The sequence below is a fragment of the Meriones unguiculatus genome, chromosome X (genome assembly GCF_030254825.1).
Source record: "Meriones unguiculatus strain TT.TT164.6M chromosome X, Bangor_MerUng_6.1, whole genome shotgun sequence".
In the NCBI taxonomy this organism is placed as follows: Eukaryota; Metazoa; Chordata; class Mammalia; order Rodentia; family Muridae; genus Meriones; species Meriones unguiculatus.
In genome coordinates, this window is record NC_083369.1 from 65,562,998 (window position 1) to 65,572,048 (window position 9,051).

Sequence of the window (9,051 nt, forward strand, 5' to 3'; positions counted from 1 at the left end):
TTTATGTTTTTCATGAGTCTTTTTTAAATATGCATTTATGTTTAAAAACATATTTAATATGCTTCTGCATATGATGGGATCCACTTCCTTCCAAATGTACAGACAAGTGTCCCAACTTCATTTCCATTTTCAGCATGACACTTAAGACATTTAAAAGAACTAAAGTGTCAAGTTAACAAAAGAAGGAAGTTGTGCAAACAAAATAATAAACCACAGTGGAAGTTCAATTTGGTAGCCTCCTACTGTGTATTTAAAGGCCACAGAGCAGTTTCTGTTGCAAAACTGTAGCCATGCCCAGCTCACTCATTACCAGTCTGGTTTGGAAGAACCTAACTGCGTAGGCCTCTATTAGAATCATACTAGTTACCAGTTACCGTATCTGTAAGACAAAATTCACCCTGAAATAACCTACACCTCAACAACAAAAACCAACCTTCCCAGTTCTCTACCCATGCCTTAATAATTCTACTGCCAGGCTTGGTGAAGAAAATGAATGCAGTCTTCTGAACCACAGAAATAAAAGCAAAGGCTCAAAGTTTTCCTTTATAAAATAGAAAAAAAAAAAAAAATCGATCCTACTTAAGGTTGTCTTATCTGGGAGTTCAACAGAATTTTTTTTTCTATAATGGTCCAGAGAGTAAACAGACTTAGGAGGCCACAGGGTCTCTGAGAGTACTTCCAGACAATACGTAAATGGAGACATATGGCTCTGTTCCAACTAGAGTTTATTTACAGAAACAGGTGATGGATGGGATTTGGCCAAAGAGAGTGTTTTTCTGTCCCCTGACTTACACCAGTTTGCTCTTTTTTTCTCATATGAATTTGATACCCTAACTGTACTTACTAGAGCAGATATGGTAACAGCAAAGAGACAGGTGATTACTACAGTCCCACCATTAAAAAAAAAATGAGTATTCTTAAAATTAGTCACTAGTCCAGCAAATTTTCTCCATAATACTGGTACCCACAATTTTCTTTAAGATTTATTTATTATTTATACAGCATTCTACCTGCATGTATGCCTACACACCAAAAGAGGGCACCAGATCTCACTATGATGGTTATGAGCCATAATGTGTTTACTAGGAATTGAACTCAGGACCTTTGGAGGAAGAGCCAGTCTTCTTAACCCCTTAGCCATCTCTCCAGGCCCCAGTACCTACAATTTTTAAAATGAGATAGTACAAGCAACACCTAAAACTAACATTCACTGTAAAAAAAAACAGTTAAGGGTTAGGGTACAGCACTTGCCTCGGAAGTACAATATTCTGGGCTCTATCTCCACATCATACAAAATAAGCAGTTAAAACAAATGACAAGTAATGACCATAAAAAAATAGTATTTTATTCAGGAAGAGTAAGTAAAAAGGGACTACTAAGTGTATAGTTAAGATAACTTCACTACTTAAAATGCAGGAATATACTTTCAAACTGTGTTTAAATGAGAACAAACACTTGTGATTTGGATAACTTTAAAAAGAAAACTTTGCTGAAAACTATGGTTTTGCCAAAATATTTTTAATTTAGAAAGTGAAACCTATTAATATGTCTGTTTAATTCTATGTTGCATTTGACAACTGATAAGGTAGACACTGTACTTTACGGAGAGTAGTCATTTTAGTATGGTAAGAGCATATATAAGCAGTTTCACATGGTAAGCTCAAAGCCACTTGGCACAGAACATATGTGTGTTCCAGAACTATTGATATAGTAAATACACTGCTTACAGTATAAAATAATGGATGTAAGGCAGAACACAAAAAGTAGAATTAAATAGTGCAAATATATAAGACCCCCTTGACACCAGAAGCACACATCATGTGCTAAAAAATATTATTTTTCCCTGCAAGCAATGTTTTTCCTTGTTTCATCAGTCCAAATTAAAGTTCTGCAAAGTCACTGTGAGGATACTGGAAACACAAGCCACAAAGTGAAAGAATGTACTTTAAAGCCATATAACAAAAGGCCAGCACCTAAATTATAAAAGGTGCATTTAATACTCAACAATTTCAAATAATCCAACACAAAAATAGACAAAAGGATGACAGATATTTTCCTGAAGACCTAGCAGTGACCTGTTAAGTTGTCTATGTCCCAGTGGATGGCACCAGACCCACGCTTTCATGTCACTAAAAGTGGGAGGGCAATATAGTATGGAGGGGGTGAGATACAGGAGGAATAGGTAGGGGGGAAGTAGGAGTGACTATGAACAATAATGAGTACACATGTATGAAATCCTCAAAGAATAAGTTTGAAAAGACTTAGCAGTGTGTTTTCAGGGCTGACCATTAGGCACAGAAGAACCAATTGGTATGCTCTTCCCTGGGGAGCACCACCTTTCCTGCTTCCAGCTTTACTCAGTTGCCTATAGTCTTGTGAAGGGTTGAGCCCTAGTCCCTGTCCATTTTGGCATTTTCATTGGTGTCCTCCTCGTTCAGCTCACATTTGGGTGGTCATGTTGTTGAGGTTTATGGATACAGTTTCTGGTGTTACTAGGAGACACAATCACTTAGCAAATTCCTTGATATTCTGGCTCACACAATCTTTCTGGCCTCCTCCCCCACAAATACTCTCTGAGCCTTAGGTGGGGGAATGTTTTGTGTTTATACATTGGGGCTGGAAACATAAACACAAAGTTATATCACACAGACTCAATAGATTATATTTAAGTGTGTGTGTGTGTGTTGTGTGTGTGTGTGTGTACACAAACATATATACGTGCAACAATTAATGAGAAAAGAGGTCATATTTTTGAAGGAAAATGGGGAGGAGCTGGTAAAAGGGTTTACAGGGAGGAAAGGAAGCAAGAAATGTTGTAATTAAATTACAACCTTAAACCAGGCAAATTGGAAGGCACTTGGAAGGCAGAGGTAGGCAGAACTCTAAAATCAAGTGCAGCCTGTTCTATCTATGTAGAGTTCCAGGACAGCCAAGGCTACATAAAGTCCCTGTCTAAAAACAACAATAAAGCACAAATATAGTAAGCAAATAAAAAAAATTACCTAATGGCAGCAAATGCAGATAATGAACTATTAAAGTAGTGTAAATTAAAAGTATGAAGAGAGTTATCACTACATAGAATCAGAACAGCCAAGGAAAAAAAGTAGCAACAAGGCTAAAAGCTGACAAAGTCACAAGTCATTCATATATTGCTAATTGAAATATAAAATGATAGCCTTATGGAAATCAGTTACTTTGAAACCTAAACGTGCAACTACTGTATTACCTGGCAATTGTATTATTAGGAAATTATCCCAGAAGTGAAAAATTTATGTTCATACATGGAAACATCAGAGGTTCTTTTGATAGGTGTAGAGTTAAACAAACATCTATGACATGCCATACTACTCAGTAATGAAAAGAAGCAGATTATTGATTAAGGATATAAATCTCATGAATCTCTAAATAATCATGCTAGTGGTAGGAGGCAGTCTAAAATGGTTACAGTCTCTGTTCCCATTTATCTAGTGTTCCTGAAATGACAAGGAACATGGGCACCAGACATATGAGAGATAGGAGATAATTGTAAATATAAAAGGGATAGAATTGTTCTATGGCTTGCCTGGAGTGATCACAGAAAGCTACACATGGTAGCAGTATGCAGAACTACACATACACACACACACACAGAGACACACACACACACACACACACAAAGTGCATGCTAAAGTGGTAAAATATTGAGGCTGGAAGATGGCTTAGCAGTTAAGAGTGCTTGCACCTATGTCAGGCAGCTCATAATGCTTATACTCTAGCTCCAAGGCATCCAGTCCCTCTTCTGATTAGGCACACATCTACATACATGTGGCAAGCACACATCCATAAAAATAAAGACTTCTTAGTTGTGCTGTTTATTATAATTAATTATGATACAAACATTGGATGAAATCAGATATGGGGTGTTACTTCTTAAAATTGTATGACAACCTAGAACAATACCAGAATTCATAATCAAAAGAGAAAGTATAAAATATATAATATCAGCCAGTAGTGGAAAACAAATCTTACATTTTTCCTATGGAAAGTCAAGGAAGAGAACAAGTAATGCCACAACAGCCAACAGTACAGCCCAGATTTAGTGGAACAAGCCTTTAATCTCAGTACTCTGGAGGCAGAGGCAGGTGGATCTTCAATACAGCCAGGACTATTACACAGAGAAACAAAAATAAAATAACATAAAATAAAATAAAATAAAATAAAATAAACAGTCCATATCAGAATATGATTAGCTCCTTCCCTATTGAAACTTAACTTTGAGGGGATTTTGTTCATCGACTTAAACATTACTATTTTTAATAAAATAAACTATATGTCCACATGTCTCACTAAAACCACACCTTCCTCTCAGGCTACAATTTCATAGAACAGGTATTGTCCTCTTATCATCTTCTGAAGGTCCAACACAAAATGTGAGCCATTAAGAACAAGAAAGTGGAATGAATTTATAAATGGAATGAGTATTCTTCTTAATTTTTTCAATATATTTTTATTGTTTTTGTTTGAGACAGGTTCTATGGGTTCCTGGATGTTCTGAAACTCTATATATACAAGCTGGCCTCACTGAAGTCTGCCTGCCTCTGTCTCCCCAAAAGTGCAAAGATTAAAAGCGTGTGCCGCCACACCCACCTAACTATTTTTATATTATGTATATAGGTGTTTTGCCTACGTGTTTGTCTATGGACCACATGGATGTCTGGTGCTCACAGATGTCAGAGGGTGATGGACTGGGAGTTACAGAAGGCAGTGAGCCACCATGTGCAGGCTGAAAATCGAACATGGTTCCTCTAAAATGGCAGCCATTGCTCTTAACCACTGATCTCACTCCAGTCCCTCTGTATACAGTTAAAGTTACTAGCCAGTTACAATTTTAAGGCACTATGTTTACATCCTCTTACATGTTTCTAATGGCCATTAGTGTCTAAAACTCAGTTAGGTAACTACTTTTCTTTTGTAAGTGGAAATTAATGTAACATTTATAAAACTGCTTTTGAATTTATGTACTTCCACTCATTAAGTCAGGATGAATTAAAAATTCAGCATACCTTGTTTTGGTTTTTTGAGACAAAGTTTCTCTGTGTAAGCTTGGCTTTCCTGAAACTTGCTCTGTAGACCAGGATGGCTTTGAATTTAGAGATCTGCTTCAAACATGGAAATTACCCAGCCTCTGCTTCCCTAGTGCTGGGGTTAAAATCACAACTAAGCATATACTGATTGAAGCTATGCAGAATATGCAGACCTTTGAGAAAATGTCCTAAAGTGATATAACAAGACTCGGCCACAACCTTAATGTGAAGTGCACTAAAATATATATACATTCATTAAAATCTCATTATTTTTAAAACAGACTCCAAAATGGGGTGTTTATGGATCATCCTACAACCATACAGTCATTTAATTTATGTATGTGAAAACTAAGAAAAGCAAAATTCAGCTATGAAGGTAGAATTAGAGCTTCTCCAGAGTGCAGATTCAGGTCTCTTGCCACCTAAATAGGCAAGATTTTGTTCTTTCTCTACCTATCACATCCCTACCCAATAGTTTTAATATTTTTAAAAGAACCCACAAAGATAAAATCACTCCAACTTTTGAATTATACCCTTCTGTGTTTTGTTTTGTTACTTATGTCAAGGTACTTTATCCCAGTTTGCAAGTATACTGACAATATAACGCTAGTTCTTCCATGGAAATGGTGGAGAGTGTAAATTCAAACAGGAGTCTAACATGTTTGGACTTATGTAGATTTGGCTGAAAAGAGGAGCAATTTAAAAGAAGAGGCCTTTGCCTGAAAATTTCATGATTTCCTTGTTTTTAATATCTTAGTAGTATTCTATTATGTAAATGTGCCACAATTTCTGTATCCATTCCTCCTCTTAGGGACATCTAGGTTGTTTCCAGATTCTGACTATTACAAACAAAGATGTTATGAATACAGCTGAACAAATGTCCTTGTTGAATGGTGAGGAATCTTTTGGGTATACACCCAGGAGTGGTAGAGATGGAACTTAAGGTAGTGCTAATCCCAATTTTCTAAGAAAGTGCCAGATTGATTTTCAAAGTGGTTTTACAAGTTTGCACTCCCATCAGCAATGGAGGAGGTTTCCCCTTTCTCCACATCCTCTCCAATATGTGTTGTCACTGGAGCTTTTGATCTTAGCCATTCTGATCATCCTAAGATGGAATGAGATCATCCTGAGTGAGGTAACCCAGACCCAGAAAGACAAGCACGGTATATACTCACTTATAAGCAGGTATTAGCAGTATCATATAGGATAGCCATACTAAAATCTACAAATCTAAATAGGCTAAACACTAAGGAGGACCCTAGGGAGAATGCTTAAGTCTCATTCAGAATGGCAAACAAGATAAACACCAGAAGTGGTGGAAGAGAAGAAACAGGGTGGGAGTCTCCTATAGAGGGTCCTCTGATAGGATTCACCCAACAGGGTATCAAAGCAGATGCTGAGACTCGCAGACAAACTTTGGGCAGAGTGCAGGGAATCTTATGGAAGAAGTGGGGGATAAGACATGGAGGGGACAGGAGCTCCACAAGGTGACCAACAAAGCTAAAAAATCTGAGCCCAGGGGGTCCTGCAGAGACTGATGCACCAACCAAGGACTATGCATGAAGAGGACCTAGACCCCCGGCTCAGATGTAGCCAAGTGGAAACTCAGTCTCCATGTGGGTTCCCTAGTAAGAGGCGCAGGGGCTGCCTCTGTCATGAACTCGATTGCCTGCTCTTCGATCACTTGCCCCTGGCTGACCACTTGCCCCTGGCGAAACGGCCTTGCCAGCCCACAGGGAAGAGGATCCAGACAGTCCTGATGAGACTTGATAAGCTATAGGCAGATGGCAGAGAAGAACTCCCCCTTTCAATAGACTAGGGTAAGGGGATGGGGGATAAGGAGGGAGGGAGGGGCTGGGAGGAGTTGAGGGAGGGGCTTCAATCGGGACCTATAATGAATCAATTGTAAAAATAAATAAATAAGCAAATAAATAAAACATAAGAATAAAAAGAGAGAAGAGGCCTTACATTTTAAATTTTGCTTGACATGCTCTATAGCAGCACTGTAACTGATCGGCACTTGCTGATTTATACAGCAAGAACATTTGGAAGCCTTGTTTGTTGGAAGTGAAAAAGAAAAACTAAAGTTACAGGTAAGCTCAGGAAATGGCTTTCTTGGGTTAAATAACCGTAGCAACATGTTACTACGCATGAATTTAGAGGTCCAACAAACAAAACAGAAAAAAAAGTACCTCGGATATGCTTGAATCCAACTGCATGACAGCTGGGCATATTTTCACAGAAGAGGAAACGGAGCGGTTGATTAAACCATTAACCAGTAAAGCAAACTGCTTACTTCTTCAACAAGGTTCATTTCCCCTTAATCCGATCCTTACCGTCCTTTCTCTTGAGCGAGGATTGACTTTTTTTTTTTTAAGATGAAAAGTACAAAGAAGGAAATTAATTTCAAGAGAATGGTAAAAAAAGAAAATGTCTTCAAAGAAGATGCTGGAGTGAAAAGAAATGACGTCTGATTTCAAATATGTAACCGGTTAAGCAATGAATCACATTCTCCTAAGTTTTTTTTTTTTTTTCCTTTTTTTTTTCTATAGACATTAGCCACAGTTCTTTTCGGTACTGGTACTCGAATGAGAGGAAGAGGAAGTGAATAAACCTTATATTAAATATATAGCATCTACTGATCGCCGGGATGAGGACCGGAAGAACACACGGTACATGCTTCAGCTAGGAACCAGCTGTTTGTTAACATACCTAAAGGTATGGATGCTGAGAGGGTATCTATCGAAAGCAAAGGCACCTTCCTCAAATTTTAGAAGGGCAGATGGTTCTAGAGCCAGAGACACCAGCCCACGCACACCAGCGGGTGCCTGGACCCTGTAACAGAGTGACTGGGAGAGGACAAAATGGAGCTGAAGTCTAGGGGCACCCTAAAGGTCGTTTGGAGGTCTAGCAGGCACTTGGTGTGCTCCTATCAACTGAGTCGTAGCAAAGCCAGGTACTCCCGAGAGGAAGAGTTCTCTTGGCTCTCGGGGTACAGGGAAGATCCGGACGAGGTTCTGGAGGATCCGGGAGAGCATCCAAGGAGGAGACAGTGACAGTAGTTATTTACGCGAATCTGAGGAACTCCATGAGCCAGAAGCCCCGGCCGGGAAGCCTAGCGCCCCTCTGACCCCTAGCCCGCTCAGGTAAGGATCTACCAGGGATCGGGGGCCCCTCCTGGGCACGGGCACAGCGGGCACAGTGGCCGCAGCCTCCCCAACCTAGGATCACTCACCGAAGGTGCTGCCTCGCCCACCACGTTTCCGCCACTGGGTCTGGCCTTCTGGGGAAGGAAGCTCACGGAGAGGAGTCCGCGTGCCCGCTAGCTCTGGAGCTGCCTTGCAAGGAGGGGCCCCGCGGAGGCCAGCAGGAAAAAAAAAAAAGCGCTGCAGCGGCGCGCGCACAACCCGGACGGCCAACGGAGGCGGGGCCCAGCGCAAGCCCGGAAAAGACAGCCCTGAGGGGCGGGCGGAGCGGGGGAGCGCGGTGGTGTGGCTGAGCCCGCCGAATCGCAGGCGACCGCCGGCTCGGCCCACCCACGCACCCGCCCCCGCTTGCTAAGGACGTCACTACCAAAGAGGCGGAGGCTGGCGGAGATGTAGACAGCTGCAGAGGAGGAGAGCTGCGACGGAGGGGTCGCAGGTCGCTAAATGCTCTCCAGAGCGCAGAGCCTGGAGCCAGGAGTCCCATAATGCTGGCCAAAAGCGCCCGCGAAGGCTTGGCACCTGATGGCGGAGAGGTGCAGAACCAGCCCACACCCTAGCGGGCTTCACAGTACTCCACCCAAGATGAAAGTTCCCCCGAGGTCATCTTCCAACTGCCTTTAGTAGATATTATCTTTGGACTGCCTTGTGCTTCCTATAGGACGAACCCGTTTGCTGGATTCTAGCTCCTGAAACACCGAGCCAAAGCCACTCATCCTTTTATCCTGCCTTGAGCTGTGTTAAGATCCCTGCTCCCTCAGGCTCCTGAAGGCAAGGTTTGCATG

The 9,051-nt window shown here is 41.0% G+C and overlaps 1 protein-coding gene across 6 annotated transcripts in view; it reads right to left on the reverse strand.

Annotated features, from left to right (window-relative positions):
* Nucleotides 1-8,554, reverse strand: part of Acsl4 (acyl-CoA synthetase long chain family member 4) — an 81,161-nt gene extending 72,607 nt beyond the window's left edge. For 2 of the 6 annotated variants that reach the window (XM_021662814.2, XM_021662812.2), the window contains exon 1: nt 8,299-8,428. The gene's annotated coding sequence lies outside the window, so the exon portion shown is untranslated. Of the gene's footprint in view, nt 1-8,298 lie in introns of all 6 variants that reach the window. The other 4 variants (XM_021662811.2, XM_060375394.1, XM_060375397.1 and 1 more) reach the window with 4 other exon arrangements.
* Nucleotides 8,555-9,051: the final 497 nt, after the last annotated feature.